Consider the following 12,092-nt stretch of genomic DNA (forward strand, 5'->3'; position numbering starts at 1 on the left):
CACAAGGTATTGGTTTTGCGGGTGAGTGAAGCTTTCTTTGATGGTGCCCTGGCTTCATACATGGACCCTCACATAGTGCAGATACCACGCAGACCCTGGAACAGTGCAGACACTGTACCTCTTCAGAGAGGGAAGGTAGTTTGCATTGCTGATGTCCATGCTGTGCATGTTAGGTTAACGAAGATAGCATCTACTGTTGATACACATAAAGAATGAGTTCTGCGGATGAGTGAAGCTTTCTTTGCTGTGCATATGCTGTGTCTGTTGAACGGAGAGATGATTGCACTTTAGATTCCCATTCTGCGTCTCTTGTGCTAGTGAGGGGAGCTTGCACTGCTGGTTTCCATCCTGCACCTTTTCTAAGAAAGATAAAAGCCAAACCTGCTATTGCCCAAGTGGCCCAGAGAGAGAGGGAAGTGCTCACTGCTAATGCCCATGGTGTACCTGTTTTGCTACTGGAGGAACCTTACATTTCTAATGCCAATACTGCACCTGTTCTGTGAGGGAACGTCGCTGCCACTCCTGCTTCCATACTGTACTTATCTGAGCAGGAGAAAATGTGCACTTCTGATGTCTATAAGAATCCTGTTCTGTGAGAAAAGGAAGCTTGCAATGGAGATGTCCATTCTAGTTCTCTGAGGGAGTGAATCCTACCCTGTTACTGTATGTGATATACCTTTTGTATTGATGTGGGAAGCTTGCTCTATTGGTGTCTATGCATTACCTGTTGATTCAAGGAGTAAAGCTTGCACTTCTGACGTCCAAGAATAAACTGTTCTTTGTGTTAGGGAAGCTTGCATTACTGATGCCCATATTGCATCTGCTCTTTGGGGGGTAAAGCATGCACTTCTACTCATTTGTTGTGCCTGTCCTCTGTGGGAGGACAACTCGCACCTTTGAAGACCATGCTGTACATAGTCTATAAGGGAGGGAAGTTTGCACTAGTGATGTCCTTGCAGCATATGTTTAATTATAAAGGGAAGCTTGCACTGGAAAGGTCCATGCAGCATATGTTCAATTATCAAGGAAAGCTTGCACTGGTGATGCCCATGCAGCAGATGTTTGTGAGAAAGTGCCCTCTTTCTGCATTGTTGCCCCACTTTTTTGCTGAATTGCTGATGTGCTTTGACTGGGTGAGCCCTGGGCTCCTGCTAATCAAATACCCTGGGCCTATGTTCTTTCCCTAAAACTGCATTGAAGCCTAAATCCAGTTGGCATCTCTGTCCACAAGGCAGGCCCTGGTAAATGGCACCATAGGTACCCAGGGCCCTGTGACCAGAGAAGGTCTCTAAAGGCTGCAGCACTTATTGTGCCATCCTTAGAGGTCCTGTACCCTTACACACACACACTGCCTTTACAGGCTGTGTGTTTTGGTGCAGAACAAAGTGAAGAATCGAAATTCCTGCTGCTCTCTGGGGCCTGAAACAATGCACATCCTGGGATGAGGTGCCAAGCCTCCTCCCCCAGGATGGGCAGGGTTCACAAAAGGGAAGCTTCAAAGGCTTGCCACCTTTGTGAGCTTCCCCAGGCCACTTGCTGCTCTCAGCAACTGGTCCCCACCGGTTCTGACCCCCACTTTGGGCAAGAGAACCAGCACTATAGACAAGTAAGGAATAGGGAGGTTTGTCCACCTCTGCCAACTCCACCCCTCAGGTGGGGGAGGCGAGGTGAAGCACAACTCTCATTCCACGCCATCTTGAAGATGGGGGTATTCAGCAAACCAGGGACAAGCTCATGCCCCCTCCCACTGGAGAATGGCATAATAGGGGGTGTACCCACCCATGGGAAGGGACTCTTTGGCCCCTGCCTTTTACTTACCTGTAACGCCCCTGATTCTAGAATTTAGGGGCACCCCTGAACCTTGCCTCCTCAGACAAGAACCTGCAACAAGAAGAAGGACCGAACAGCCATGCCGAAGCTAAAAAGAGGAAGACGCCCACTGATTTGGCCCCAGCCCTACTGGCCAGTCTCCACCTCGAACCTGCTCCTGCGACATGCCGGTATGTCCAGCAGCCAGCAACCTCGAAAACCCCAGAGGACCTGCCTGCCTTCAAGCACAAATACTTTGTCTCCTGTGAACACCGGATTTGTTCTCCTGTAACCTCTGGCTCCGGCCGGACACCGCAAATCCGCCCCACTCTGCACCCGCCGCCCACGGCCCGAGCTCGAGTGGGCAAACACCACGAGGAGGTCACCCAGGTGATCCTGACCCAAGATCAGGTGACCCCTGACCTGCCTCAATCCTCCAGCTGACGCCTGCAGCCTAAATCCAGAAGGCTCCCCTGACCAGGAGCTGGAAAGAAGATCCAACCCCAAAAGGCAACCCTACACCCGACGCTCCACAGCCTTGTGTGTCCAAACCAACAGTGCCTAACCAACCCTTATCTTCCCAACTTACCTCTCGAAGTGGTGGTCGCACCCAAAAGACCTTCGTTCCATGCCTGCAGCGCCTTTGCAACCCGGAGGTTCCCCATTGAGACCAACAGGACGCCCAACGTCGAAACAGCACCCTGCACCCGGCCGCCCTAGTGCTGCTGAGGGTGCACCTTTTGTGTTAATTTGTTTCCCCATTTGCTCTGAACTAAAGTCCAGAAGCTTTGCTCCCACAACCCAGTGGCCTCCTTGCCAGCACCCGAAGGCCCTCTATCCCCCATTGGATAACATTGGGCCTCACCACTCAGCACCCGGCTGCCCTAGTGCCGCTGAGGGTGTAACAAGAGTGCATCCTTGACCCTGGGGGAACCCTTGTTCTAACCCCAGAAGCTCAACTCCAAACACCGATTAATTACCTGGTAACCGTTAACTTCCTTTCTCTCCATGACAATTTATTGACTGTATTTCTCTGAAAAATGTTCTAAGTGTGGAGTTGATTTGCATAGAAACCAGAAAAATAACAATTGTGCAAAACTGATTTTACTTACCATTTATCTAGGAAATGTCCCAGTGTGATATCTAGGCATATCACACTGAGTAATTTTTTTTAGCTAAAACGTAATCTTAAAAGTAATGTAAAAGTAACTGACCTGTCATTTTCATGGCAAATTCGATACAGAGTATATGTACAGCATTTCACAGTATTGCATTACCAGTAATTCAAACTGTCAACATTTCAAAGTAAATTTACAATTGCATTTCAAACTGTATATTTACTGCGAAGTGTTTATCAACTTACCTGTGCCAGGCTTGCTTGGTTCTAGAATATAAATTACTTAAAACAATATTTTTATACAAAACCAATTGGTCTGAAGTTCAGTATTTGAGTGATGGAAATCATTTGCTAATTGAGTGACTACAACAAATGCTTAAGACTTTCCTCTGATACTGACTTGCTGCTTTACCACGCTACCATATATAGAGAGAAAGGTTCTATCTAGCGTTGTCTTTGCCTATCTTTGGGGTTTCACTGGACTCTGTGCACACTACACCTCACTTTGGTATAGTATACACAGAGTCAACTTCCTACAATGTTGAATTATCAAGGGAAACTAGCACTGGAGAGGTCCAGGCAGCATTTGTTTAATTATCAAGGGAAGCTTGCACTGGCGATGTCCATGCAGCATATGCTCAATTATCAAGGGAAGCTTGCACTGGAGAGGTCCATGCAGCAATTGTTCAATTATTAAGGGAGGCGTGCGCTTGTGATGTCCATGCAGCATATGTTGAATTACCAAGGGAAGCTTGCACTGGTGAGGTCCATGCAGCATATGTTCAATTATTAAGGGAGGTGTGCGCTTGTGATGTCCATGCAGCATATGTTTAATTATCGAGGGAAGCTTGCACTTGTGATGTCCATGCAGTATATGTTTAATTATCAAGAGAAGCTTGCACTGGTGAGGTCCATGCTGCATTTGTTTAATTATCAAGGGAAGCTTCCACTGGAAAGCCCCATTCAGCATGTGTTCAATTATCAAGGGAAGCTTGCACTGGAGAGGCCCATGCAGCATGTGTTCAATTATCAAGGGAAGCGTGCACTGGAGAGGTCCATGCAGCATATGTTCAATTATTAAGGGAAGCTGCACTGGTGAGGTCCATGCAGCATATGTTACATTATCTAGGAAACCTTGCAATGGTGATGTCCATGCAACATATGTTCAATTATCAAGGGAAGCTTGCACTTGTGATGTCCATGCAGCATATGTTCAATTATCAAGGGAAGCTTGCACTGATGATGTCCATGCAGAATATATTCAATTATCAAGGGAAGCTTGCACTGGCGATGTCCATGCAGCATATGTTCAATTATCAAGGAAAGTTTGCACTGGCGATGTCCATGTAGCATATGTTTAATTAGTAAGGGAAGCTTGGATTTGTTATGCCCATGCAGCATTTGTTTAATTATCAAGAGAAGCTTGCACTTGTGATGTTTATGCAGCATATGTTCAAATATTAAGGGAAGCTTGCACAGGTGAGGACCATACAGCATTTGTTTAATTTTTCAAGGGAAGCTTGCACTTGTGATGTCCATGCAGCATATGTTCAATTATCAAGGGAAGTTTGCACTTGTGATGTCCATGCAGCATATGTTCGATTATCAAGAGAAGCTTGCACTGGAGAGGTCCATGCTGCATATGTTAAATTATCAAGGTAAGCTTGCACTGGTGATGTCCATGCAGAATATGTTCAATTATCAAGGTAAGCTTGCACTGGTGAGGTCCATGCAGCATATGTTCAATTATCAAGGGAAGCTTGCACTTGTGATGTCCATGCAGAATATGTTCAGTTATCAAGGGAAGCTTGCACTTGTGATGTCCATAAAGCATATGTTCAATTATCCAGGGTAGCTTGCACTGATGAGGTCCATGCAGCATATGTTCAATTATCAAGGGAAGCTTGCACTGGTGATGTCCATGCAGAATATGTTCAGTTATCAAGGGAAGCTTGCACTTGTGATGTCCATGCAGAATATGTTCAATTATCAAGGAAAACTTGCACTGTTGATGTCCATGCAGCATATGCTCATTTATCAAGGGAAGCTTTCACTGAAGAGGTCCATGCAGCACATGTTCAATTATCAAGGGAAGCTTGCACTGGTGATGTCCATGCAGCATATGTTCATTTATCAAGTGAAGCTTGCACAGGAGAGGTCCATGCAGCATATGTTCAATTATCAAGTGAAGCTTGCACTGCCAATTTACATGCAGTATATGTTCAATTATCAAGGGATGCTTGCACTGGCGATGTCCAGGCAGCATATGTTCAACTATCAAGGGAAGCTTACACTGGAGAGGTCCATGCAGCATATATTCATTTATTAAGGGACGCTTGCACTGGCGAGGTCCCTGCAGCATATGTTCAATTATTAAGGAAATCTTGCACTTGTGATGTCCATAAAGCATATGTTCAATTATCAAGGGAAGCTTGCACTGGTGAGGTCCATGCAGCATATGTTCAGTTATCAAGGGAAGCTTGCCCTTGTGATGTCCATGAAGCATATGTTCAATTATCAAGGGAAGCTTGCACTGGCGATGTCCATGCAGCATATGTTCATTTATCAAGGGAAGCATTCACTGAAGAGGTCCATGCAGCATATGTTCAATAATCAAGGGAAGCTTGCACTGGCGATGCCTATGCAGCATATGTTCATTTATCAAGGGAAGCTTGCACTGGCGATGTCCATGCAGCATATGTTCATTTATCAAGGGAAGCTTTCACTGAAGAGGTCCATGCAGCATATATTCAATTATCAAGGGAAGCTTGCACTGGCGATGTCCATGCAGCATATGTTCATTTATCAAGGGAAGCTTGCACTGGAGAGGTCCATGCAGCATATGTTCAATTATCAAGTGAAGCTTGCACTGCCTATTTACATGCAGTATATGTTCAATTATCAAGGGATGCTTGCTCTGGTGATGTCCAGGCAGCATATGTTCAATGATCAATGGAAGCTTGCACTGGAGAGGTCCATGCAGCATATATTCATTTATTAAGGGAAGCTTGCACTGGCGAGGTACATGCAGCATATGTTCAATTATTAAGGGAAGCTTGCACTTGTGATGTCCAATTATGAAGGGAAGCTTGCACTTGTGATATCCATAAAGCATATGTTCAATTATCAAGGGAAGCTTGCACTGGTGAGGTCCATGCAGCATATGTTCAGTTATCAAGGGAAGCTTGCACTTGTGATGTCCATGAAGCATATGTTCAATTATCAAGGGAAGCTTGCACTGGCGATGTCCATGCAGCATATGTTAATTTATCAAGGGAAGCATTCACTGAAGAGGTCCATGCAGCATATGTTCAATAATCAAGGGAAGCTTGCACTGGCGATGCCTATGCAGCATATGTTCATTTATCAAGGGAAGCTTGCACTGGCGATGTCCATGCATCATATGTTCATTTATCAAGGGAAGCTTTCACTGAAGAGGTCCATGCAGCATATGTTCAATTATCAAGGGAAGCTTGCACTGGCGATGTCCATGCAGCATATGCTCAATTTTCAAGGGAAGCTTACACTTGTGGTGTCCATGCAGCATATGTTGAATTACCAAGGGAAGCTTGCACTGGTGAGGTCCATGCAGCATATGTTCAATTATTAAGGGAGGTGTGCGCTTGTGATGTCCATGCAGCATATGTTTAATTATCGAGGGAAGCTTGCACTTGTGATGTCCATGCAGTATATGTTTAATTATCAAGAGAAGCTTGCACTGGTGCGGTCCATGCTGCATTTGTTTAATTATCAAGGGAAGCTTCCACTGGAGAGCCCCATTCAGCATGTGTTCAATTATCAAGGGAAGCTTGCACTGGAGAGGCCCATGCAGCATGTGTTCAATTATCAAGGGAGGCGTGCACTGTAGAGGTCCATGCAGCATATGTTCAATTATTAAGGGAAGCTGCACTGGTGAGGTCCATGCAGCATATGTTACATTATCTAGGAAACCTTGCAATGGTGATGTCCATGCAACATATGTTCAATTATCAAGGGAAGCTTGCACTTGTGATGTCCATGCAGCATATGTTCAATTATCAAGGGAAGCTTGCACTGATGATGTCCATGCAGAATATGTTCAATTATCAAGGGAAGCTTGCACTGGCGATGTCCATGCAGCATATGTTCAATTATCAAGGAAAGTTTGCACTGGCGATGTCCATGTAGCATATGTTTAATTAGTAAGGGAAGCTTGGATTTGTTATGCCCATGCAGCATTTGTTTAATTATCAAGAGAAGCTTGCACTTGTGATGTTTATGCAGCATATGTTCAAATATTAAGGGAAGCTTGCACAGGTGAGGACCATACAGCATTTGTTTAATTTTTCAAGGGAAGCTTGCACTTGTGATGTCCATGCAGCATATGTTCAATTATCAAGGGAAGTTTGCACTTGTGATGTCCATGCAGCATATGTTCGATTATCAAGAGAAGCTTGCACTGGAGAGGTCCATGCTGCATATGTTAAATTATCAAGGTAAGCTTGCACTGGTGATGTCCATGCAGAATATGTTCAATTATCAAGGTAAGCTTGCACTGGTGAAGTCCATGCAGCATATGTTCAATTATCAAGGGAAGCTTGCACTGGTGATGTCCATGCAGAATATGTTCAGTTATCAAGGGAAGCTTGCACTTGTGATGTCCATAAAGCATATGTTCAATTATCCAGGGTAGCTTGCACTGGTGAGGTCCATGCAGCATATATTCAATTATCAAGGGAAACTTGCACTTGTGATGTCCATAAAGCATATGTTCAATTACTAAGGGAAGCTTGCACTGTTGATGTCCATGCAGCATATGCTCATTTATCAAGGGAAGCTTTCACTGAAGAGGTCCATGCAGCACATGTTCAATTATCAAGGGAAGCTTGCACTGGTGATGTCCATGCAGCATATGTTCATTTATCAAGTGAAGCTTGCACTGGAGAGGTCCATGCAGCATATGTTCAATTATCAAGTGAAGCTTGCACTGCCAATTTACATGCAGTATATGTTCAATTATCAAGGGATGCTTGCACTGGCGATGTCCAGGCAGCATATGTTCAACTATCAAGGGAAGCTTACACTGGAGAGGTCCATGCAGCATATATTCATTTATTAAGGGACGCTTGCACTGGCGAGGTCCCTGCAGCATATGTTTAATTATTAAGGGAATCTTGCACTTGTGATGTCCATGAAGCATATGTTCAATTATCAAGGGAAGCTTGCACTGGCGATGCCCATGCAGCATATGTTCTTTTATCAAGGGAAGCATTCACTGAAGAGGTCCATGCAGCATATGTTCAATAATCAAGGGAAGCTTGCACTGGCGATGTCTATGCAGCATATGTTCATTTATCAAGGGAAGCTTGCACTGGCGATGTCCATGCAGCATATGTTCATTTATCAAGGGAAGCTTTCACTGAAGAGGTCCATGCAGCATATGTTCAATTATCAAGGGAAGCTTGCACGGGCGATGTCCATGCAGCATATGTTCATTTATCAAGGGAAGCTTGCACTGGAGAGGTCCATGCAGCATATGTTCAATTATCAAGTGAAGCTTGCACTGCCTATTTACATGCAGTATATGTTCAATTATCAAGGGATGCTTGCTCTGGTGATGTCCAGGCAGCATATGTTCAATGATCAATGGAAGCTTGCACTGGAGAGGTCCATGCAGCATATATTCATTTATTAAGGGAAGCTTGCACTGGCGAGGTACATGCAGCATATGTTCAATTATTAAGGGAAGCTTGCACTTGTGATGTCCAATTATGAAGGGAAGCTTGCACTTGTGATATCCACAAAGCATATGTTCAATTATCAAGGGAAGCTTGCACTGGTGAGGTCCATGCAGCATATGTTCAGTTATCAAGGGAAGCTTGCACTTGTGATGTCCATGAAGCATATGTTCAATTATCAAGGGAAGCTTGCACTGGCGATGTCCATGCAGCATATGTTCATTTATCAAGGGAAGCATTCACTGAAGAGGTCCATGAAGCATATGTTCAATAATCAAGGGAAGCTTGCACTGGCGATGCCTATGCAGCATATGTTCATTTATCAAGGGAAGCTTGCACTGGCAATGTCCATGCATCATATGTTCATTTATCAAGGGAAGCTTTCACGGAAGAGGTCCATGCAGCATATGTTCAATTATAAAGGGAAGCTTGCACTGGCGATGTCCATTCAGCATATGTTCATTTATCAAGGGAAGCTTGCACTGTAGAGGTCCATGCAGCATATGTTCAATTATCAAGTGAAGCTTGCACTGCCTATTTACATGCAGTATATGTTCAATTATCAAGGGATGCTTGCTCTGGTGATGTCCAGGCAGCATATGTTCAATTATTAAGGGAAGCTGCACTGGTGAGGTCCATGCAGCATATGTTACATTATCTAGGAAACCTTGCAATGGTGATGTCCATGCAACATATGTTCAATTATCAAGGGAAGCTTGCACTTGTGATGTCCATGCAGCATATGTTCAATTATCAAGGGAAGCTTGCACTTGTGATGTCCATGCAGCATATGTTCAATTATCAAGGGAAGCTTGCACTGATGATGTCCATGCAGAATATGTTCAATTATCAAGGGAAGCTTGCACTGGCGATGTCCATGCAGCATATGTTCAATTATCAAGGAAAGTTTGCACTGGCGATGTCCATGTAGCATATGTTTAATTAGTAAGGGAAGCTTGGATTTGTTATGCCCATGCAGCATTTGTTTAATTATCAAGAGAAGCTTGCACTTGTGATGTTTATGCAGCATATGTTCAAATATTAAGGGAAGCTTGCACAGGTGAGGACCATACAGCATTTGTTTAATTTTTCAAGGGAAGCTTGCACTTGTGATGTCCATGCAGCATATGTTCAATTATCAAGGGAAGTTTGCACTTGTGATGTCCATGCAGCATATGTTTGATTATCAAGAGAAGCTTGCACTGGAGAGGTCCATGCAGCATATGTTCATTTATCAAGGGAAGCTTGCACAGGTGAGGACCATACAGCATTTGTTTAATTTTTCAAGGGAAGCTTGCACTTGTGATGTCCATGCTGCATATGTTAAATTATCAAGGTAAGCTTGCACTGGTGATGTCCATGCAGAATATGTTCAATTATCAAGGTAAGCTTGCACTGGTGAGGTCCATTCAGCATATGTTCAATTATCAAGGGAAGCTTGCACTGGTGATGTCCATGCAGCATATGTTAATTGATCAAGGGAAGCTTGCACTGGAGAGGTCCATGCAGCATATATTCAATTATCAAGTGAAGCTTGCACTGACGATTTACTTGCAGTTTATGTTCAATTATCAAGGGATGCTTGCACTGGCGATGTCCAGGCAGCATATGTTCAACTATCAAGGGAAGCTTGCACTTGTGATGTCCAGTTATCAAGGGAAGCTTGCACTTTTGATGTCCATAAAGCATATGTTCAATTATCAAGGGAAGCTTGCACTGGTGAGGTCCATGCAGCATATGTTCATTTATCAAGGGAAGCATTCACTGAAGTTATCCATGAAGCATATGTTCAAATATCAAGGGAAGCTTGCACTGGCGATGTCTATGCAGCATATGTTCATTTATCAAGGTAAGCTTGCACTGGCGATGGCCATGCAGCATATGTTCATTTATCAAGGGAAGCTTGCACTAGCGATGTCCATGCAGCATATGTTCATTTATCAAGGTAAGCTTGCACTGGCGATGGCCATGCAGCATATGTTCATTTATCAAGGGAAGCTTTCACTGAAGAGGTCCATGCAGCATATGTTCAATTATCAAGGGATGCTTGCACTGGTGATGTCCAGGCATCATATGTTCAACGATCAAGGGAAGCTTGCACTGGAGAGGTCCATGCAGCATATATTCATTTATTAAGGGAAGCTTGCACTTGTGATGTCCAGTTATCAAGGGAAGCTTGCACTTGTGATGTCCATAAAGCATATGTTCAATTATCAAGGGAAGCTTGCACTGGTGAGGTCCATGCAGCATATATTCAGTTATCAAGGGAAACTTGCACTTATGATGTCCATAAAGCATATGTTCAATTATCAAGGGAGGCTTGCACTGGCGATGTCCATGCAGCATATGTTCATTTATCAAGGGAAGCTTTCACTGAAGAGGTCCATGCAGCATATGTTCAATTATCAAGCTTGCACTGGCAATGTTTATGCAGCATATGTTCATTTATCAAGGGAAGCTTGCACTGGGGAGGTCCATGCAGCATATGTTCAATTATCAAGTGAAGCTTGCACTGCCGATGTACATGCAGTATATGTTCAATTATCAAGGGAAGCTTGCACTGGTGAGGTCCATGCAGCATATGTTCAGTTATCAAGGGAAGCTTGGACTTGTGATGTCCATAAAGCATATGTTCAATTATCAAGGGTAGCTTGCACTGGTGAGGTCCATGCAGCATATGTTCAAGTATCAAGAGAAGCTTGCACTGGCGATGTCCATGCAGCATATGTTCATTTATCAAGGGAAGCTTTCACTAAAGAGGTCTATGCAGCATATGTTCAATTATCAAGGAAAGCTTGCACTGGCGATGTCCATGCCGCATATGTTCATTTATCAAGGGAAGCTTGCACTGGAGAGGTCCATGCAGCATATGTTCAATTATCAAGTGAAGCTTGCACTGCCGATTTACATGCAGTGTATGTTCAATTATCAAGGGATGCTTGCACTGGCGATGTCCAGGCAGCATATGTTCAACTATCAAGGGAAGCTTACACTGGAGAGGTCCATGCAGCATATATTCATTTATTAAGGGACGCTTGCACTGGCGAGGTCCATGCAGCATATGTTCAATTATTAAGGGAAGCTTGCACTTGTGATGTCCAGTTATCAAGGGAAGCTTGCACTTGTGATGTCCATAAAGCATATGTTCAATTATCAAAGGAAGCTTACACTGGTGAGGTCCATGCAGCATATGTTCAGTTATCAAGGGAAGCTTGCACTTGTGATGTTCATGAAGCATATGTTCAGTTATCAAGGGAAGCTTGCACTGGTGATGTCCATGCAGCATATGTTCATTTATCAAGGGAAGCTTTCACTGAAGAGGTCCATGCAGCATATGTTCAATTATCAAGGGAAGCTTGCACTGGCGATGTCTATGCAGCATATGTTCATTTATCAAGGGAAGCTTGCACTGCCAATTTACATGCAGTATATGTTCAATTATCAAGGGA

Source organism: Lissotriton vulgaris, chromosome 9 (genome assembly GCF_964263255.1).
Source record: "Lissotriton vulgaris chromosome 9, aLisVul1.2, whole genome shotgun sequence".
Taxonomy (NCBI): domain Eukaryota; kingdom Metazoa; phylum Chordata; class Amphibia; order Caudata; family Salamandridae; genus Lissotriton; species Lissotriton vulgaris.